The sequence below is a fragment of the Mesoplodon densirostris genome, chromosome 10 (assembly GCF_025265405.1).
Source record: "Mesoplodon densirostris isolate mMesDen1 chromosome 10, mMesDen1 primary haplotype, whole genome shotgun sequence".
NCBI lineage: Eukaryota > Metazoa > Chordata > Mammalia > Artiodactyla > Ziphiidae > Mesoplodon > Mesoplodon densirostris.
Window position 1 is genome coordinate 77729476 of NC_082670.1, and position 20696 is coordinate 77750171.

Consider the following 20696-nt stretch of genomic DNA (forward strand, 5'->3'; position numbering starts at 1 on the left):
AGGTGTCAAGGCAGAATGTCATCATCATTTAACCTGTCCCTAGATACTGCAGGCAGAAGGATTAGGTTATTTGACAAAAGAAAACTTTCTGGAAGATACTCTGACAATATCTATCAGTAAAATAGTTGGTAGGAATAATGGTGGGATATACTTTCACCAAGATCCACACACAAGGATGTTTACTGTAGCACTGTTTATAAGTAGCAAAACACTGGAAACAAAATGTCCACCAAAAGAAACTGGTTAAACAAAACTATGGTCCATCCATATAATATGAAATACTATGCAATTAGAAAGAATAGTGTAGAGCTACACAATGTATGGAAGGTCCTCCAGGATATATTGAGTAATAGTAATAATAATAATAATAATAATAATAAAATTGTATGCACAGCACGTTTCCTACTGTGTCAAATTCTTAAAATTAGAAGAGGAAAATACATATATATCTATATCTATCTATTTACATATAAATACATACATCCCGATTGTATGAATCAAATTTCTTTCTGTAAGGAAGCACATGTAGTGTTCATTGGAGACAGAGCCTGGGGTAGGAGGAAGGAGACTATCACTTTTTATTTGGTGCTATCATATACTTATATACCCTAAGCATGTGTACACACACACACACACACACACACCCCATTATAGGCTATCTAGGTACTGGGACAACTGACTTTTTATTTAGTGGCTGTTATTTCCTTCTTTATATCTCTGTACTAAAGAAAGAAGGCACACCTAAAGTTTTTTAAAATAGATGCATATAGGTAGATTGGAATTGGAGGCATCAGAATGAATTCATGGTTACACATACACACATATTTGTGCAATGACACCCTAGTAGCAATGAACACACCAAGTGCCCAGATCTTGGTTTCAAAGTACCAGTCTCCACTAAAAGGACCCAGAGCTCTTTGGAGAAAAGGCTGATTTTAGGGCTGGGGTAGGGAAAATACAAGATGAGCCTGGAACATGCTGATGTATCAAAAGTAATGAAGTACTCTAAGAAAGATGGATGAGGCACCAGCTTATAGGGCTCTCACTAGCCAAAACAGAGCTCCATGACCCCATAATATAAATATAATATATATGATTTAAATAAATGAATAAATAAATGGTGAAGGGACACCTCTTCTGTATAGAACATTAATAAAACGTAGAATGGATGATGGAGTTAAAAAATCATTGATGGATGCTAAACTAGTGGGTTAACATTTCATGAGGGATAGGACTCTTCCACAGTTTCAATTTACTTGTAATTTAAAAAGGGAAAAATTGTAACTTTACAATAGAGAAATTTAGAAAATGCCCCCTGAACTAAGTAACCAAAGCTAATGTCACCAATACTGGTACAAACTGATACCGTGTATCCTCTGATGTGATACACAGAGAAAGACACCATATCACTTCTGTCATATTCCTGTGAAAAATGCACAGCTTAAAAAAAGTATTCTTGGGCTTCCCTGGTGGCGCAGTGGTTGGGAGTCCACCTGCCGATGCAGGGGATGCGGGTTCGTGACCCGGTCCGGGAGGGTCCCGCGTGCCGCGGAGCGGCTGGGCCCGTGAGCCATGGCTGCTGGGGTCCGGAGCCTGTGCTCCGCGATGGGAGAGGCCACAACAGTGAGAGGCCTGTGTACCGCAAAAAAAACAAAAACAAAAACAAACAAACAAACAAACAAGTATTCTTCCATCACTCCAGATATTTTTTTAAATGCATAATCAGAAGATAGTAATGGAGAAACATCTAATAAACCCACATTGAGGGAAACTGTACAACCTAACCGGTTTCTACTCTTCAAAACTGTCAAAATCAAGAAACACCAAAAAGGCCTGGGGAACTGTTCCAGATTGAAAGAGACAAAAGAATATGTGACAATAAATGCAATGCATGATCCTGAATTGGACTCTAGACAAGGAATAACAACAGCTATAAAATACATTATTGTGACAGTTGACAAACTTTAAAAATGAACGGTGGGGACTTCCCTCATGGTGCAGTGGTTAAGAATCCGCCTGCCAATACAGGGGACACGGGTTCGTGCCCTGGTCCGGGAAGATCCCATGTGCCGCAGAGCAACTAAGCCTGTGTGCCATAACTACTGAGCCTGCGCTCTAGAGCCCGCGAGCCACAGCTACTGAGCCCAAGCACCGCAACTACTGAAGCCTGCGTACCTAGAGCCTGTGCTCCACAACAAGAGAAGCCACCACAATGAGAAGCCCGCTCACTGCAACAAAGAGTAGCCCCTGCTTGCCGTAACTAGAGAAAGCCCACATGCAGCAACGAAGACCCAACACAAAAATAAAATAAATAAAATTAAATTTTAAAAAAAGAATGGTGGAGGAGTTAATATATTTTGTCAATGTTAAATTTTCTGCTTCTGATAATTATACTGTGTGAGGATGCTCTTGTTCTTACACTGAAGTATTTGGGGCTAAAGGGGTGTAATGTCTGCAATTCATTCTCAAATAGGAAGAAAAATAATTTACATTTATACGTTAAATATATATATTCTATATCTCTATCTATCTTTAACTATCCATATCTATCTATCTATCTATCTATCTATCTATCTATCTGTCTATCTACTGAGAGACTGATACACAGAGAGAGACACAGAGAAAGCAAATGTAAACAATCAGTGAAGGTGGGTAAAGAGTATTCAGAAATATCTTACTTTAGACTTGCAACTTTTCTATAAGTTTGAAATAATACTAAGTTGCCAAAAGTAAAATAAGTTCACAAATAAGCTGCACACTCTCACGCTCAAGAAAAACACAAGCCCATAAACACTCATTCCTCTTCAGGGCATCTGATATCCACCCATTGCCCAACTCCAGGGGGCCTTAGGCCCTCAGGGCTCAGCTCTGCAGGATCTGCTAACCCTAGGTGCCTGCAGGCTCCGTGATCCTACAAGGGAGTCTGCCCAGGCACTTCAGCAGAACTTGGTTGGGTATTAGCTGGGACACAATTCCTTAGGCCTGAGAAGAATATAATTTAAGGCTTGTTTGATCAAAATAGCTCTCTTCCAAACAAAACTGGAAATTCTCACAAGAGGCTCTTTATTTATTTTGTTTTTTGTTTATTGGGGTTTTTTTTGTGGTACGCGGGCCTCTCACTGTTGCGGCCTTCCCCGTTGCAGAGCACAGGCTCCAGACACACAGGCTCAGCGGCCATGGCTCACGGGCCCAGCCGCTCCGCGGCATGTGGGATCTTCCCAGACCGGGGCACGAACCCGTGTCCCCTGCATCGGCAGGCGGACTCTCAACCACTGCGCCACCAGGGAAGCCCTACTTTTTTTTTTTTTTAAAGGTTGGAAAAATTACTTTATGAAGGCTTAAGAAGTACTGAGTATAATTAAACTGTAGTCCAGAGTTAGATACAATTTAATATAGTTCAATCCCAAAATAAAAGTTATTGTAGGTGAGACCACGAAATTTCCTAACACGCGACTTTAATACGTTGCGCTAAATTTAAAACAACTCAGAGGAACCAATATTTACAGTAGATGGTGTACTTATGAAAACTCTGGCATCACCTATATTATATACATGTATATATGTGAATATATATAGAGAGAGAACCCAAGATTATATGAACTAGGAAACAGATGTTGTATATTTCAACAGCAATACTAGAGTGCAGAGTTTGAGACTAGGATTTATAACATGGGATTTGGAAAAGGAGCAGACATCTTGTTTTCAAAACCTGAAGTTTTTCTCAAGACCCAAGTCAACATTGTAACTGCCACAGAAAAGGAAAAAGGGAAGCTTTTCTCACTTCAATTGTTCATCTGCACCAGAAAGTCCAGTATCCCTGAGACAGGAACCACTGCAATAAGAAGGGAGTGAATAGGTTCTCCCAAAGGAATACTGTTACTTCATTATGCCTCCTGCCCTGGTCACCAGGAGCAAACTTTGCATTTCCCAACCTAATGCTTGGCAGCACCAAGACATTTCAGTAATGGTTCATCATAAACCCTGCATTCTCCATCTTCGTGAAATAACCTTGTCTCCCATTGAATTTCCTTTTCCTTCCTTTCTCGGGCTTCTGCTCTTTGTCTTTCTTCAAGTCTATGCTTGGCTTCAGTTGCTGCATCAATGTCTCTGATCTTTAAGTTGAAAGTGACATCCTTCCAAAGGCAGTGGGATTCGTACTCATTCTGATCTTCCAACTTCCTCACTTTCTTCTTGATTATAGGCAACTTGTTGGTATCTATAAAAACTACATTTTCCCCTGTTGAGTATTTTGCATACAGTACACCATTCCATTCCCCTTCAACTGAGCAGAAAGACTTCCTGTCATTTGGAGAAAAAATCTCAGCAGTAATTCTGTGCTTCTTGCCCCCATAGAAAGGTTTAGTGTGGAAGATGATATTGGCACTTTAGCCAGTTTGGGAACAATTAATATTGCATTCTCCACCTAGTTCTACCCAGGGCACTGTTAAGGATAGACCTTCCATAACCATTGGGGAATGTGAGAATGTAATGTTACATCAGGGTCTAGACACAAGACACAGCCCTGTCCTATGTTGTGCACCCCAACTGACATCCCAAGGAATTGTGATTTGGTCCAGATATGAGCATTGAATTGTATCTTCTTGTTAAAACACTCAGCATAAAAGGCTGAAACTGGTGGATGATGGGAAACCTGCTCAGCCACGAATGTTACGCTATTCTTGGAAACCCAGGGAATTGGTCCTTCTGAAACTAGCTCCAAATTCTCTTCAGTATCATTGGTAATGTCCAGTGACACTGAAATATCTCACCCAAAATGGGGTTGTATGGCTTTTTGGCAACCAATCCTTTCCTTCCTACGTGAAAGGTTGAGAGGTGCCATTTTACAACCTGAACCATTCAGTCTCTGGCATCCTTCTGGTCACTAATACTCACAAACAGGTTCAGATGTGCAAAAAAGTCTGCATACATTTCTAAAAGAGATCTTCTTTCAAGAGTAAATGTTGGAAGAACTACCTTAGTAAGATCCATTCCAAGCCTAACCTGTGACAACAGATGCACGATAACACTCTTGTGCTCTTCCACCGACCCTGCCTCCCCTTCATCATCTCTATCATCATGTGAATAGAAGAGGTCAGCATCACTTGTTCCATTGGACATGGAAGAATTAAGTGATTCCATGGTATCTGGGCGCTTTAGACTATTTCCTGAGCTGCTGTGTGTCCAGACTGAGGCAGAACCAGAGGAATCTATTAAGTGCTTTGGGGATGAGCCACTCTGATGGAATTCATCCGCATTATAGAATTCATCTTCACTGCTGGAATAAGAGAACTCTGGGACTGTGTTTGGAGACAAGTTGGCATGGCTTGGAGAAGTTAGACTGCTACTAGATGGTGAGTGCTCACTGCCTGTACTATTTGGTGTTGGAGTCTGATGATGTCCCAAGGTAGGAGCTAATACAGGTCCAACTGGTAGAGAAGATGGACACTGCTCTGATTTACACAACTGAGTGGGTTCTGGAGGTAAGACAGTCTGGGAGGGCACTGTGTTGATCACAGGTTCCAAGGGACTAGGTTGATATATTGCATCCATAGGATTAATAGTACTTTTAGCGATCTGCAGCAACACAATGCAGTGTTTAGTTGATTCTACCATGCTATTTGCTGTCTCTTTGAGAGTCTCAATTTTCTTTCTCTGTTCATCATCTTTGCAGTTTTGAACTTTGTCATCAAAAAGCTTTAACTTGGGCTTCCCTGGTGGCGCAGTGGTTGAGAGTCCGCCTGCCGATGCAGGGGACACGGGTTCGTGCCCCGGTCCGGGAAGATCCCACATGCCACAGAGTGGCTGGGCCCATGAGCCATGGCCGTTGAGCCTGCGCATCCGGAGCCTGTGTTCCGCAACAGGAGAGGCCACAACAGTGAGAGGCCCACATACCGCAAAAAAAAAAGCTTTAACTGTTCTATCAAGATCTGTAGGTAAGCATCAGCCTCTGTAAGTTTCTTATCAAAGTCTTAGACACTAGGAACAAATCCTGAATCTAAACCTCCGCAAGTAGCCGTCAAGCCAAGGCCCCCACCCTCTGTGCCTCCAGGGGAGGGAGCCGAGGGCTGCTTCCGGGCACCCCCTCTTCTCCCCACTCTGCTGGATCACAGGGCTGATGCCTGGTCTACTTCTCGTCTCTAAACTCATTCCCTTTGCTCTGCGCTCCAACCTCCCATAATCCCAGTTCCTCTTTCCCCATGTTTCCTCTGCCTGGAACCCTTTTTCCTCCCCCTTTTCTCTCAGCCAACTCCTCCTCATCCTTCAGATATCAGCCTGACATCCAAGATAGCTCCAAACCACATTAAATCTCCCAGTTATGGCCTCTCAGCCTCATGTGCCTCCTCTTTGTTGTACTAACCCTATTAAAATGTTACCCTTGGGGCTTCCCTGGTGGCGCAGTGGTTGAGAGTCTGCCTGCCGATGCAGGGGACACGGGTTCGTGCCCCGGTCCGGGAAGATCCCACATGCTGCAGAGCAGCTGGGCCCGTGAGCCATGGCCGCTGAGCCTGTGCATCCAGAGCCTGTGCTCCGCAACGGGAGAGGCCACAACAGTGAGAGGCCCACGTACAAAAAAAAAAAAAAATTTTACCCTTTACTTGTGTGATAACTTGGTTAACGTCTGTCTCCCCCCTCAAGGTAAGTTCAAAGAATGCGGAAACCAGATCAAGTTCACTTACTGTGGTACTTCTAGTGCATTCTATTATGTGGGCACATACAGTATAAAGCTTTGTCATCACCATCTTGAAACTCTTAACTTTTTTAACAAGGGACCTGAATTTTCATTTTTCACTGGCCCCTGCAAATTACGTAGTCGGTCTTGGGAAGGGAAGAATGTATAGGGGCTCTTCTGTGATGAATACTCATTCTGAGGCCACCATCCCTAAAAACCCAAAGCAAGTTTGACTACCAAGTGTTGATTTGTTCAAATATTAAACAAATATTTATTGGACGTTATGTGCCTACACAGTGGAGCCCTGCTGAGTGCAGAGCTCTGTCCATGAAGGTGGCCCTCTTCCTGCCTTCCTCTTGGATTTCTTGATCCCATGCCAATTAAAGATGCTTCTGACTTCTTGTGGGCTATATCTCACCCTGGACTTCACCACTCTCTGAACAATCTATTGATAGGTTTCACAGGACAGGACTTCCCTGGCACAGGCTCAACCCTGAAGATAAGAAGTACTTTCCCCATTAGAACTTCAGTCCTGCCTTCAACCTGCCAATAAGACTCAGGCCAAAACAGAAACTTCATCTTGCAGAAGTACTTTCTTAATCTCCCCAATTTTAAAGCCCTGGTTCACCTCAGGATATTGTGAAAGGTTTGCCAGAAAGTGGCTCTCTGAGTTTGGCAATACTTGGCCTGCTGCATTTTAGCCCGGGCTCATCACTGATGCATCAACAAACATTCACTTTCAGTAGCCACAGACTGACAGTGCTGCTCCACTCACTGGATATCTCAGACTGACAAACAACTGACAAATGTCACACAGTAAATTAAATTCACAGGCAAATTTGGAAACACTAAGTTTGTTAGCAAATTGTAATACCATATTGAAAGAGGAACAGCAAAAATGGAAAACGATGTTACTCATCAGAACAGAGTATCGCCAATATGTTAGGGAAAATGGCAGAGAGAGCTGAACGCCAAGAATTTCAATATAGTTTTGAACTTTAAAGAAAGAAAAGTGATGTTGCTTTACACCATTTGGATATATACCTCGGGGTACTGTTTCCCAAAGGATCAGTCTGGTACCTTGTGGTTTGTAAGATCATTTTAGGCAGTATGCTTACCAGCTGCCTTGGTTTGGGCTCCCCCAAAAGCAGATCCTGGGTAAAGATTTAGGTATAAGCTGTTTACATGGGAGGTGATCCCCAGGAAGAACTGGTGGGGAGTGGGAAAGTGAGGTGGCAAAAGGAGGGAGGCCACAAAAAGCTGTAAAGCCACCAGGTTACAGCTGTGGGCAGCCGGAGTAAAACCCACTGGGGCCCCCCTGAGAGACTGTGTAAGACACACCTCATAATTTTCCACTAAGGGGTGGGGAGGTGGAAGTATTTAATCCACCAACTCCTGCCTCTCACTGATGGGGAGGGGCCCCTCGGGATGTTAACCCCCTTGGCTGGAAACCCCTGCATGTTGAAGGACACAGGAAGTCATAAATGGGTCTAGGGGACTCTGGAGGTGATTTCTGGAGTAAGCCTAGGCAATATGAGTGGGGCACTGGGAGAGTCTGCTCTGACAGGCTTTACCCAGCAGCAGATCACATAGGAAAGTTATCATGTTTTCAACTCACTGTCCATTCTCAGTCCATCAGACTGGGGCTACCTCACCTTTAACACCCACCCAGTGCCTACTAACCTCAATCTTTCTCTCTCTCCAGGGTGCGAAGAGACTCGGGCAACAGCCATCTAGCTAGAATTTAGTTACTCTGTTTTGTGGGTATCTATTTATCTTAATACTTATATTCAAATTTGGGCCAGCATACTGGTTTTATATTATAATAATATAACCTTTCCATTAAAGATAACTATAAGGGAAAAACTGTCGGTCTGTAGAAAACTATTAAGTGTTTTACAATGTTAAGGGCTATGGTAAAAGATGATTCATAAATGACTGAGGTTTAGGAAACACTTTCTTTGTGGAAACTCCCTCTCATAACTGTCACACAAAGTAACTGGCCCACGATCTTGCTGCTCCTGACAAGTACAGAAAAAGTGACACTCTGTTGCCCTCTTCCCTGGAATGAGTGAAAAGAGACTCCTACCCCACCCCCCACCCCCAACACATGCCCGTCCTTTCTGGAGAAGATCTGTAGCCCTCCGTCTGCCCAGTCATGGATTAAAAATGAAATTCGTATCTAACAGGTCTAACTTTAGCCACAGGAAACAGGAGCACTTGGGGGACCCAAAGGGTTAGCCAAGCTTTGTTAAAGGACGGGCACATTATCTTTTCTGAACCTTCTTCCTTCCCCTTTTTGGGAGGGGAGGGGTGGAGGCTTAGCTTTGGGGAGTGATCAGGAAGTGAGGCCTGCTGGATCTGTTTCCTGGTCAGCTGTGTGGGAGGTTTCACTGTTGTCACTGTTTGGCTCTCAAACTTATGCTACATATCATTAGGACCAAGTGATGCCCACTTTAGAGTATATTATAAAAAATATTTTGATGATGAAAATCACTCAAATGAGGAATTAAAAAACCCTCTATGTTGAAAATGTCTAGACACCTTGACCACAAATAAGAAATGCTTCTGTGAAGAAAAGAAAGTTTAAACCTAAGTAGTTTTGTTTTGTTTTGTTTTGTTTTGTTTTTGCAGTGCGCGGGCCTCTCACTACTGCGGCCTCTCCCATTGCAGAGCACAGGCTCCGGACGCGCAGGCTCAGCGGCCGTGGCTCACGGGCCCAGCCGCTCTGCGGCATGTGGGATCTTCCCGGACGGGGGCACAAACCCGTGTCCCCCGCATCAGCAGGTGGACTCTCAAACACTGCGCCACCAGGGAAGCCCATAAACCTAAGTAGTTTTTAAAACTTACATTCATATATATTTTCTAGCTTACTTACAATGTGCATAATTTATAGGTCTGCTTTATAAATTTTCATCAGAAGTTGCCAGATCACAAGTGTTGTTACTCTCTTATCTGATGCATAAGTAGCAAAATAGAGAACAATTACCCACTGGTTACCTATTTTTTAAGGTCACCAAACTAACTGTATGACCTTAGGCATTTCACATTCCTGCTCTGGATCTCAGTTTCATTATCTGTAAGATGAGGGCACTGGACCAGGTGACCTCCAAAGTTTGCTTCTAACATCGTATGCGTGTATGACAACACGTAGCCAAGGAGATTGCTGGGTAAGGCGTGGGGGGAATGAGAATGGCAGAGATTGGAAAACACTTTCTAGAAATAGATATGATATTCTGTTTTTGCCTCAAAGTCACAGATGACAATGATCCTAGTTGTAAATTATGTTTTTGAAACACAATGTCTGTGTCCCGATTCCAGCATAGCCCAGAGCACTACACAAAGAAGGTGATCCACCAATGTGTGTTGAATGAGTGGACAAAGGCACCTTCCCTGAATATCTTTTGAGGACTCAAGGCTAATGCCCGATTATTTACAACAGCCAAGATATAGAAACAACCTAAGTGCCCATCAATGGATGAGTGGATCAAGAAGATGTGTGTGTGTGTGTCTGTGTGTGCGGTTAAAACAACAAGATGCCATTTCACATCCATCCATCAGATTGGCAAAATTAAAAGCCTGACAATACTAAGGGTTGGAGAAATGAGGCTTCTCATCCAAGGCTACAGGGAGAGTTACAGACTGGAGAGTAACTTGACAGCTTCCAGTCAAGCTGAAGATAGGCATGTTTTCCTGCCCAGCATCCCACTTTTAAGGACATAGTCTAGCGTAATTCTTGGAGGTGGTGGGCACTTAGAGGTCTGTACTTGAGGGATGCTCAGGATGTTTATAACAGCAAAAGACTGGACATAACAGAAATATCTTTTAGTACGTAGATGGAGTATAGGACATGCACCAACATTTCCATCAGTCAAAACCCATCCATCAATCAGGCTCCTCCTCTCATACATACCTGCCCAGACCATTACATTGCGCTTGGATATGCAAAACACACATCAGCTCCAACACTGCTAGTTCATGCCTCCTACCTGACTCATGTTTGGATAGCTGCATTTGTTTCCCTATAGTTTATTTTGATCCAACCAGAATTACAAGCACACAGGGCCTCCTTGCTTCTAGACTAGTGGTTCTCAAAATTTTTGGTCTCAGGACCCCTTTATACTTTTAAAAACTATTGAGGGCCCCAAGAGCTTTTGTTTATGTTGGTTATATCAATATTTGCAGTATTAGAAAATAAAATTAAGAATTAAAAAATTTCTTTCTTTTAAAAAGTAATGAGTGTATTATTACTTCTTAATCTAATTATCACATTTTAATGAATATTAACTATATTTTCCAAAACAGAAAATGTAGGGAGAAAAGCAGCATTGCTTCAAACTTTTATAACTTTTATAATCTTTAATGGCTGGCTGCACAGAAGACAGCTGGATTCACATATCTGCTTCTGTAATGAATCTGTTGTGGTGTGTTATTTTGGTTGACGCATATGAAGAAAATCTGTTCTGTAGTTACGTAGTTAGTACTTTCTAGGTCTCAGGAACTCCTTGGATCACACTTTAGAACCACTGTTTTAAATCACCCTACATTCTGCCAAAAGTTATCTTTCACACAAACACAATCATGTCATTTCCCGCTTCCCTCAAAGCGCGAATGGCTGCCTATGGCTCATAAAGTTAAGTCCGAATTCTGCACAAAAACCCTTCCCATTTAGCCAATCTCGTGTCTGTCCAAACTCCATTACTGCTCTACTTTATATACTGGTACTCTACCCACCTCCGGGTACACACGCATGCTTGTCCTGTTCTGCTTGTTCGTGCCTCTGAGCCTCAGCTTTCCTCCTGCTAAGACTCCTGTGTATCTCTTGTAACCCTGTCCAAAGGTCACCTCCTCTAGGAAGCCTTCTCTGATTCACCCTTCCCTTGGAGTTTACTTTTTTGTGTTTTAAATACTTATTTTTTGAATAAGTAATTGAAGTGCATTGGATTAAATTCCAAAAGGGTATGCCGTACAATAATAAGTAGACTTCTTTCCCACATCCATCCCTTCCTCTCCCAGGAGGCAACCATTGTGATTGGTTCCTTCTACATTTTTCCAGAGCTGCTCTAGACGTAAATAGGCTAGTCATTTCTTTTATCCAAATGGCATCATACTATATGCACTGCTCTACACTTGCTTAACATTATAGCTTGGACATCAAATTAAAATTGGCCTCATTTTTTCAACAGTTGAAAATTACATTTTTAAAATGTACTATAGCTTATTTATTCAGCCCCCCCATTAACTGGATACATATGTGGTTTCCAATCTTTTGCTGCAGCAAATATCCTTCTATAGAAATCAATCTACACATGTGAGAGACTCTGTGTCATTAATATCCAGGAGTGAAACTGCTGGGTCCAAGGGAATGTATATTTGTAAGTTTGATAAACATTGTCAAATTGTCCTCTATAAAGACTGTTCTAATTTATACTCCCACTGCCATGCATGAGAGGTCCTATTACCCTTGCCAAGCAGTGTTATCCAACTTTTTAATCTCCGTCAATGTGGTAGATGAAAAATGATACCTTGGTTAAGCTTAAATTGATATTTCTCTAACAAGATCAAATCTCTAGAGCTAAGCTATCCAGTATGGTAGCCACTAGATACACGTGGCTGTTTAAATCTTAATTTTAATTAATTAAAATTAAATAACATTTAAAACTCAGCTCCTCAGCTGCACTAGCTTCATGTGAAGTGCTCATTAGCCATCTGTGGCTAGTGGCCTCTGTGTGAGACAGTGCAGATACAAAACATTAGTATCACTGTAAAAAGTTCTACTGGACGGTGCTGCTCTAGACCTGCACTGTCCAATGGCTACCATGAGCACACACGTGGGTACTGAGCACATGAAATGTGGCTAATCTGAAGTGAGATGTGCTCTGAGTAGATAATACACACTGGATTTCAAAGACTTAGTATGAAAAAAAGAATGTAAAATGTCTCCATAATAATTTTTATGTTGATTATATGTTGAAATGCTAATATTTTGATATACTGGGTTAAATAAATCATTAAATTAATTTCATCTGTTTCTTTTTACCTCTTTTAATGTGGCTATTAGGAAATTTAAATTTACACGTGTCTCACATTCTGTTTCTATTGGACAATGCTGCTCCAGAGGGCACAGCGCTCTGTTAAGACCTGGATTTTAGCATTTTTCCTTTTACACAGAAATAAGTGTAGTTACTATTGCTATAAAGAAAAACAAACTCATTGGAATCTCTTTTTCCTCCTAGCCCTTCCCTGCCCCATGCAGACAGGGTGGGCAACAAAAGGAGAAAGGGCGGCAATGATCTTGATGATGAACAATCAGCCCTGAAACAAACCAGTACACTTCCCACCTGGGCGGCCACAGGCAGGAACCAGTGGCATCGCTGACCCCGAGCAGGGCCTGATTTCCTGGTGGCTGTTAAAACAATGTACCAGAGAACAAAGTGCCTTCAAAACTAAGAATAGAAGAATGGCTCCAAATAAGATTTCCAGGACTCTGCAGGAACAAATTCCTCCCCTGCACCGACCCTAACCCACCTTCCACCCCTTGGCTTGACCTGGCCCCTTGGCTTGACCTGGCCCCTTGGCCTGACAAATGTCCTGTCCCAGCCCCGAACCGCCTGCATTCTCAGCAGTCTGTACACACAGACTGAGGGACAGAGTGGAAAGGCGAGACCCAGAGAAAGAGGTGGGCGGCAAGGGTTCTGCCCTAAAGGGCTGACGCGACAATGGTTCTATGGTTGAGACGTGGCATATACGTTTCCGTCATCTGTGTCTTTAGCTTTGGCTATGAAGGTCAAGAAAACAGTATTCACCCTTGGATGGGCACTGGCAAAGAGGGATGGGTGGACCAGTTTGTCCCCTGGCACTGACGTCTTTTTGCCTGTGAGACAGGGTTTTGTTAGTAGGAAAGAAACACTAATGGTAGTTAGGTATAAACAGTCCATGATAGTTGCCACCATGATTAAAGAATACTGTCTATTGTAGTAAACTCAAACTATATCTAGGTAGAATTTTTTTTAATGTTCAATTACCTTTTATTCTACTAAATAAACCAGTTTTAACATTTCAGTGCATATTCTTTCAGACTACAAAATTGTGTATGTTACATACAATGATATAAACATGCTGTTTTATCACGTTTCATCTCACTCAAAAATAAATACAGTTCTTCCATGTTAAGAAAAAAAGAAGAAAACAGTTTTGCAACATGATCCATCAACTTGATAGACCAGAACATTTTCTATCCAGGTACTGAGGGAATGAGGCCTAATTGTATCTGAGCATAAGTCATCTGTTTGGAGGAAAACATTATTTTATTACCATTACCATCATCATCTTGATCATGATCATCATCATCATCATTAGCTGTGTGCCTTTGAGCAAGTGAAATAACCCCTCTGGGTCTCAGTTTTATCAACTATAAAATGTATGAGCTTTCCTATCTCATCCAGTCAGAAAGTTCTGTGACCCTATGCACATGCAAATGAACTATCAGCGACACCTTCATTCTCATTCTCTCGCTGCTTTAAAAGACACTCATTGGTCAACCAATATGAGTTAGACCCTGAGCCTGACACTGGCATACAAATATGGAAAAATGCTTCTTCCACTGGATGAAGTGTTTAAGAGATGGAAGGAAAGAGAAGAGGGTGGGGATGGAATGAATCATTAGAGCAGAGTTCTTTACCCGGGGCCAGGGGTCTGCACAGACATTTTCACAACTATGTGCAGTTTTCTTAAGAGAACATTCCAAGATGCATGTGACCTCAAGAAGGCAGGGGGCTAGTGATGTAAAGAAACTATGAGAGGCTAATTACCACACTAAATTCTTAGTCCATGGTGGGTGCCTGAAGAGTTAGCACCCAAGACAGTGCACAAGGTGTACATGGGGATAAACACACAAGGGATTTGAACCGGAGCCTCTTTGGTGCAAAGCCCACCTCTTTCCCCTCACATCAGGGATAATCTGTTTATACACGCCTTCTCCCTGCTGCTGTGCCTTTACCAGTGCTCCCCTTGCTCACATCAGAAGATTACAAGCATTTAACAGGCCAAGACAGTAGCCCACTTGTTTGACCTGGGATGACTGTACTTGCCCAAAGCCGGGGTGGGGGGATTTGAGGGGGAGAGTTAGGAGGAGAGAATGAGGTAACCCATGTGAAACACTCATCACTAGTTAGCATCTCAAAGGTACTAGCAGATATTCATTCATAGAATATTTATTTAGGACCTAATACATGCCAGCCCTTAGGTTAGATGTTTTCATCATCTTCATCACCTTCATCACTTATTAGTAGCATATTTATCTCCCCCAACATGGCAGAGTACTCCACATAGTAGTCACTCAATAAATGTAGGTTGAATGAGTAAATGGTGATGATCTCTGTGGTATATTAATTTATCCTTCAGCAAACTTTTATGCCCTTCCCTGACCTCCATGGCTTGGTACTATGACTTGCTCTGGCCAGTGGAATATGGGTGGACAGGACAATGTACCAATTCTGAGCCTAGGCCTTAAGAGACATTACGTATTGCTGCTTGCTCCTCTGGGATCTTCTGACCTGCACAGGAGAAGAATATACACTTGGGTAGCTAAGGGACCTGAATGGGGCAGACTACGCAGCCAACCTGCACACCTGTGAGCATAAGAATAAATGCTTGCTGTTGTTTGCTACTGAGTTTGGGGTAGTTGTTACTCAGCGAAAGCTGACTGAGATATACTCCTTTACCCATGCCCAGGCAGAGAGTAGCCCTGGCTTCTCTTATGGTGGGATTTCAGCAGTTGGGTCATTTTGTGGCTCTCCCTACCCCGTTTTCTTTAGGTTGGTAATGCCTCATTTAGAGAAGACAGCAGGGGCTACAAAGACCCATATTTTGGCCATCTTGGCACCTGGCACAGGGTCAGGCACAAAGCTGGTTCTCAGGCAGTGTCTGATATATGAAAGGATGGGCCGACTGTTCATTCTGGTGAGAGAAGCCCTGTCAAAATCACAGCAGGCAGCAACTTGGGCCTCAGATGCTCAGAGCCAGTGGCTCTGCAGTCCTCAGTGTGGGAAGTAGACCTTGTGGTGACACAATATCATTTCAGACCATATGCAGTAGACCAAGGTGTATTTATTATAATGTGTTTTAGGAAACATATTATGATGTTTAGTGACTTTAGGGCGCTTACTACTTAGGATGAACCTAAGGTCAAAACAAAACAAAACAATTAGACAATGTAAAGAAAAACCGTAAGTGAAAAATAACAGTAAAAGTGGTATGTGGATATGGGAAACATGACCGAAGTTTAGGAAACACTGATACTATTCAAGTCTCATTTTCCTACAAATCACAATCACAATCATAGCTAGTATTTTTGAACATTATCATAAAATGCACTGTTTTAAGAGTTTCACAGATATTATTTTATAAACTTTTCATAGTATTGGAAGCAGATATATTATATCATCTCCATTTTGCAGGTGAGGTAAATAAGGCCCAGAAGGAAAAGTAAATAACTTGCCCAAGGTCAAGTGGCAGTGAGGGTGTAAACTCAGAGTATCAACCTCCAGGATCCAGCTATGTCTGTCTCTATTGGAGACCCTGGTACCCAGGGAAGTTCAGCATTGCCCAAGGTTAATGCAAAACCCAGAACCCCAAACTCCTGACTCTCAGACCAGTGCTCTCATCCCTGCTCCATGAGGAACACTGTGGTGAGAACACCTGGGGCTTATGGCAGGGGGTGAGTGGGGTCTGCTAGAGACAAGGGAGAGAAGTGGTGAATGCCACGAGGAAGATTTGGGAGGGAAGAGATGGGAACATAAACAAGGCTGCCAAACAGAGGCAGGGGCTCAAGGGATGCAGAAAAGCTAGACTACGGACAAAGTTATTGAGAAAAAGAGGGCTGACAGTGCAAGGGTTGGCACACAGGGGCTGCTTTCTGAACTCCTCCCAAGAGGCCCACCCACTGTGGCTTCCCTAAGTGACATCCACATAGTCTATATTTAGGTCCTAAAGTCACCCATTGTTTCTCTCCCGGTGGACACTCGGGGTCACCACCCTGACCTTGCATTTTCCGAGTCACACCACTGAGTGCTCCATCAAGACAAGCCTTTTTTAGGATCTGGTTTGAATCAACTTCCCCTTCCATGGCTCCCACTTGGCGTTCTGGGAAAGCTGTAAAAATATGGCTGGAATCAGGGCTTTAAAATGAAGTATTGACTTTTCTGTGTAATATGCTGCTTTCTTCCCTCCACAAAATCAAATCAGGGCATATTTAATTCAGGACATAAGATGTTTCACAGCCCTACTGTTGCTGAGCCCTTACACACTAATAATTCATTTCTCTGGGAGCCACCAACAGCTATGGTCAATAAGACCTGGGACATGGGTCACGTTCGCTGAGTGCGGAATCTGTGCTAGGCATTGTCTTGAATCACTTCATTTATTCCTCATGACAACCCTATAAGGTAGGCACTATTTTTTTTTAATTTTTATTTATTTATTTAGGCTGTGCCAGGTCTTCATTGTGGCACGTGGGCTCTTCATTGTGGCATGTGGGATCTTTAGTTGCGGCATACGGACTCCTTAGTTGCAGCATGCATGTGGGATCTAGTTCCCCAACCAGGGATCGAACCCAGGCCCCCTGCATTGGGAGCATGGAGTCTTACCCACTAGATCACCAGGGAAGTCCCAGTAGGCACTATTTATTATCCCCATTTAACAAGGAGATTCAGAGAGATTTGGTAACATGCCTGGGACTGCATGGCTAGTAAGAGGTAAAGCTGGGACTCAAATCTACATCTACATCTATGTGGTTCTAAAACCCATGCCCTTAACTGTTACACTCTGCCATTCCTCCACAGATACAGAGCTATCTTGATCAAATCTCAGAAGATGGATTTGTGAGAACTTTAAAGGGTTTCTCCTTTCCCATTCTCTCCTTCAACATCCAGCTACCAACTGCCTTTCCCACACCCGAACTCAACTCCCCCAGATCCTTTCTTTAGAGACTCTCGGACCCAAGAAATAAAAATTCATTCAATAATATTTTCAAGAGCAGAATAAAGGTCAACAGCCAGCCAGCCAATTACATTTTGAGTTCCAGTCCATATCCTCGGGAAATTTGTATGTAAAAGCACTTATTAAATCATTTGATTTTGCAACAGGGATATGAGAACTATTTTTGACTTTTTGTCAAAAAGTCATACCTTAGACCCATATCAGAGTTAAAATGAGTTTAGAGACATCTCTATTTGACAGGTGGGAAACTGAGTCCAGAGAAGGCAGCGACTTGTCTTAGATGCCTCTTGTGTAGGCGCTAATTGGACCGAAGCAAACATCCACCAAAATGAGCTGATTTGTCAAAGGATTGGAAAGCAAAGTGTTACTGAAGATGCTGCACTTGATAGGAGATATAAGAAGGGCCCTGTCATTAAACTCATCACGTGTGCTATGACTATGAATGTCATTTCTGGCTCCATTCTGCCTGAGCTTGAAGCCTGATCCACTACTAACCAGCTAGGAGACCATAGGCAAAGTATTTATCCTCTCTGCATCCCAGTTTTACCATCTGCAAAGTGGAGGTAATAATAGCCAACCCCTATAGTGTTGTAAGACTTTCATAAGCTAATGCAAGTAACTTGAAAAGTATCTAATAAACGTCAGCTATTATTGTAATATTTTTAATTAATGCTGCATTAACTATCCCTGAAGTGTAGTAAATCATTTAAAATGTTGCCAATTTCCATATCTCAATTGATCAAAAATTATTCTTTATCAGGTGAGCGAATAGCTAGGTGAGTGAGATGGGAAAGGAGAAACACAGTGAAACCACTCAAATCACATAAAAAGATGTCTATAATGGCCATGTACAAGAGTTGGAATTTGTATTGCAAACATCAGTTTCAGAAACATAATTCTGATGAAAGAAGCAGAAAAAGCAATGGGTATTTTCTTTAAAAAATAACTTTGGCTTATCCAAAGCTTTAACACCTATCCACAAACAAACAAACAAACAAATAAAAGGGACAGAGAGAGAGAGTAAGCTTCAGGGCTCCTAATCATTCTTCAGTCCATAGAAACATAACATTTCCAGCTGCTCCTTCCAAAATAACCCAAACAGGCACCAATACTTTTAATGAGAAAACCAGTGAGTCTGAGTCTCCCCTGATATTATCTGACTTCATTTTCCCAATGATGAACACATTCAAAACACCAGAATGTTAAGGAAACCTACAAAAAAGTTGCTTCACAAAGAATGAACTTCCAAAACTGAGTTTAGCCATCTTCCAATCCAAAGAAGAAAAGGTCTTGGAAATCCACTTTGCTATTTAAACACACACACACACACACACACACACACACACATACTTTTTCCTTCCCATTTAATAAAAACAGGTCTCTTAAAAAAATTAAAATACTGGCACCGTGGAGCAAAGACTGAAAGTCCCCCTACCCTTGCTCTCCTCCAATCACAGATGCTAAAGGAAGCGCTGACAGCTAGGCACTCCACTTAACACACCATCTCCACCAAGCACAACCATTTGTGGTCTTAAACACAACCACACAGTTCTTTTCTGATTCACAGTACAGTGAGGCAGAAGTGTGCCTCCCTCATCCCAGGTGTTCTTGGCGGCTCCCTGCTCACTTTCTTGGGAGATGCAGACAGCTGCATCCTCCCACACCTCAGCTCCTGGCATGGTCCAGCCAGGATTGGGTGGGAGTTGGGAGCCTGTATCGCCCTGGTCCAGCTGCAAAGGAGCTTACCTGAGCATGAACAAAGAAGCAACACCACACCATGGGGCGCTCCGACCTCATCCACCTGGAGTCCCCAGCCCTTAACTGCGGCAGAGCCCTTCGGACGGGATTCTCTGAGCAGAGCAGAGCATGGTTTCCCTCAAGGAACTCCTCCCCACTACTTGGGCTGCCTGACAGGAAGTGACAGGGGGCCATAAGTTACATTGTCAGAAGCTGAGAACCACACCAGCCCAGAGCTCCCCACCTCCGGCGGTTTCCTTGCCGGCTGCTGTTGCTGCTTTTTCAGAGCACTCTGCCTCTGGCATTCAAAGGCACACCAGAAATTCAGTTTCTGGCTGACAATCCCCAGCCTGTAAGAAACAAACAATGCTTACTGGGTCCCCACCTACAGCCATGCTTGGCATTCTGGCAGCTCTAAAGTGTTCACTGCCAGGATATCATGCTTTGTAGACCCAAACATTGGGGTGAAATGGATAGAGAAGGGACACTGGGAGGAGAACTTTGTATGATCAAAGAGGAATCAAGAGTCCACTTGAACTTCACCCAAGAGCCAGGGCCCTGCCCGGCATGCAGAGCCTACACTGAATCCCAATTTCATAGCAACTCTACAAATGAGAGTGACGGTAAACACCCCACTCAACCGTTCATTTCTTTTTTTCTTAGGCAAATTTTCTCTTCAGAGCCCATTCAAAATAACTGCTTCTGGAAACCTCCTTTTCAGCTTTTAATGTGAATAACAAAGGGCCTTACTGCTCTTCTCAGAGTTATGATGGAAACAACTAGTGGCTGACATTTCTCATTTTATGAACTGGGGATCTCACGAATGAACACCTTGCCCTGGTCCCCTGCCTTTTACAAAGCTCAGACTTATTGGGTGAGATAGAGTGTCTCACGTGAACTACAAGGTTTCAGATGAAAACTATGCCTGTTCAACCCCTCCCTACAACAAACCAACACCCTCACCCTCCCTGCACAGGGGCAGAGGGGCTCAAACCCAAGGAGACATACATAACTCCAGTGTAGCTTTCAATTCTTGATTTTTATTTTTTAGTTCTCTAATGGGATAGTATTTTGTTGGCAAAAATCTTTCTAATTGCAACTTTTAGCTGCAAAGATTTAGCCCAGGATTTCCCAAGGCATTCTTACAAATGCACAGATTTTTAAGAGCCTTTGCCTGTCTCAGCCCTGAGTAAAGTGGGAGGCTCAGCAAAGAGAGAGGGTTCATTTGAACAACAAGCTTCAATCCAAGAGTTGACTTTAGAGCTTATAAGAAAGGCTCTCCCCACTCTCA

At 42.8% G+C, this 20696-nt stretch overlaps 1 protein-coding gene and 1 pseudogene across 2 annotated transcripts in view; both read right to left on the bottom strand.

The window, feature by feature from the left end:
- Positions 1-20696, bottom strand: part of ARHGEF3 (Rho guanine nucleotide exchange factor 3) — a 313291-nt gene that overhangs the window by 154063 nt on the left and 138532 nt on the right. The gene's annotated exons all lie outside the window — the stretch shown is intronic.
- LOC132497045 (oxysterol-binding protein-related protein 9-like) lies at positions 3842-5696 on the bottom strand (annotated as a pseudogene).